This window comes from Chrysochloris asiatica, unplaced genomic scaffold (genome assembly GCF_000296735.1).
Source record: "Chrysochloris asiatica unplaced genomic scaffold, ChrAsi1.0 scaffold00046, whole genome shotgun sequence".
In the NCBI taxonomy this organism is placed as follows: domain Eukaryota; kingdom Metazoa; phylum Chordata; class Mammalia; order Afrosoricida; family Chrysochloridae; genus Chrysochloris; species Chrysochloris asiatica.
Genome location: NW_006408564.1, coordinates 15775369 through 15777592, shown reverse-complemented (window position 1 = coordinate 15777592; position 2224 = coordinate 15775369). Strand labels below are relative to the sequence as shown.

Below are 2224 nucleotides of genomic sequence, written 5' to 3'. Positions count from 1 at the left end.
TCTTATCTTTAACAGGAAAACAAAATAAAAACTCGGCACAGTACAATTTAACTTGTTTTAATGTTTCTCCACAAATGGTGAAAAATACTAAAGTACAGACAAGGAATAATCATAATGTTGTGACCAACATTATAAATATGGAATTAGAAATTCAAAACATTTTCTGGTTTAAAAAATAAATCTGGTAGAACGCAGCTCTGCGGGTGTCTCGTCTAGTAGGGTGGGTCTCTGCGCTCCTGACGGTGCTCGCCTTTATCCATTTTCCCAGATCCATCGCATCCACCTCTTCTTCTTCCCATCTGCTCCGTTAAAGAAAGGGCCTAGGGGGTCCCCAGGACCACTTCATCTTCCTCCACCAAAGCCACCTCAGTCCATGTCTCGGCCACCCCGGGAGCCACCTCTGTCTCCACCACGGCCCCTTCTGAACATTCCACCGAGACCACCTCGGTCTATGAGGCCACCTCTCCCGCCCTGCTTGCCACCAGGGTCACCTCTGCCTCTGTCACCACCCGGAGCCGGGAAGGGTGGCGGGAGGAAGGCTTTGGGCTTACGGGCCTTACACCAGTGGCATTCTGTTCTCCAGGCGAAGTTCTGGTTTCCACAACTCGTATTCAGGCACTGCCAGCCCCAGCTCAGTACTGGACGTTTCCTCCTCCAGATGGGTTCCCTCGGGAGCTGCGGAGTCCTTTTGAGGGGAAGCCACCTCTGTCTCCTGCACAACCTCCCATGCAACCCATGGGTCCCCCAGGACCTCCTGGGCCCCCTAGACCTCCTCAGGGTGGTGGTGGCATCTCTCTGCCCTCAAGGGGTGGCATTCCACCCCACATGCTGTTCATGGGAGGCTTCTTCCGAGCAACAGAGACTTTAAGCTTGCTCCCTTGGAACCTGAGGATAACTGTAGTTACTCCATCCATACCCCAATTTGGGCTGTACTAGACTGAGGCTTGTACTAGTCTCAGCAGGCTTGCTACCATCCTGTGATCTTGCAGGTGTGGTGGCTGCTGGCTGCTGTCCATATGTTGGATAAACAGGTTGAGTGCCGTAGGCAGACTGAGCTGCATAGGAGGCCTGGGTGGTGGTCACTGTAACAGTGGTGGTATCCTAAGCACCAGCGCCACAGCCCTGGACAGGCAGGCTGTAGGCCTGTGTGGCAGCTGGAGTATTATAACCAGTAGGAGACTGTCCATAAGAAGTTGCATAGGCCATCTGCCCATAGGTTGCAGTGGTCTGAGCCTGGGTATAGCTGACATCCGTGGGTTGTCCATAATTTCCATAACTTTGTTGCCCATATGCCTGGGTGATTGGTGCATATCCTTGAGTGGGCTGGGCGGTGTAAGTGCTGTAGCCCCCCTGGGCTGTGGCTTGGCTGTAGGTACTGTAATCCGCGGATGCCATTTTCTCTCCTTCCTCCTCCTTCTCTCAATATCGTCCTTGACGGGTTTTTATAACCTGAACCCACCCATGTCACTAGCACCTAGGTCAAGAAGCAGCATCACAAGCCCCAGGAACTTTCTCCCTCTCTTCCCTCCCAAAGGCAACTACCATTTGACATCTAGCATAGGAGATAAATTTTATGTTTTTAAATTTCATAAAAATTAAATTATGCAGTGAGTACGCTTTTGTCTGGCTTTTTTTTTCCCCCACTCAGTATAATAAAAAACGTATTACATTTTAATATCTTTTAGATTTTCAAAGAAAAGTAGAAAAAAAGAAAAGCCATGCAGGAAGAAATCAAAAGGCACTAATTATAAATAATGTATTTGACTCACTATATAAAAAAAATAGAAAAACAATGTGAAGTGTTCTGTGATTTATATTTTTAAAGACAGCCATTTTTCTTCAGAGCATAGAGAAACTTTTAGATTGCCTATTTTACAAACTCATTCGTAGATCTGGCTGTGTGCTTTGCATAACGTATATTACTTAGAAAACAGCATGAATATAATTTATTTTAAAAGGCAGGTAAGGCCAACTCTGAGTGCCCTATGAGAAGATTTCAGTAGTCAAAAATCTAAAATTTATTTTTATTTCTTCTGGGGTTGGAAAGGTAAATGCGAACACATAGTGATGACTTTGGGCTAATAATAATATTAATCTAAAATACCCTCTGATTCATTTATTTAAAAGATTTTGAAGATGGGGAATACACTGTTGAGCAAAAGCAAACTTGGTGAGAGACAGACATTGATCAAAGAATCATATACGTCAACTTAAACCATACTAA

The 2224-nt window shown here is 45.6% G+C and overlaps 1 pseudogene; it reads right to left on the bottom strand.

Moving 5' to 3' along the window:
- Nucleotides 1-212: 212 nt before the first annotated feature.
- LOC102838329 lies at nucleotides 213-1395 on the bottom strand (annotated as a pseudogene).
- Between the last annotated feature and the right edge of the window lie 829 nt (nucleotides 1396-2224).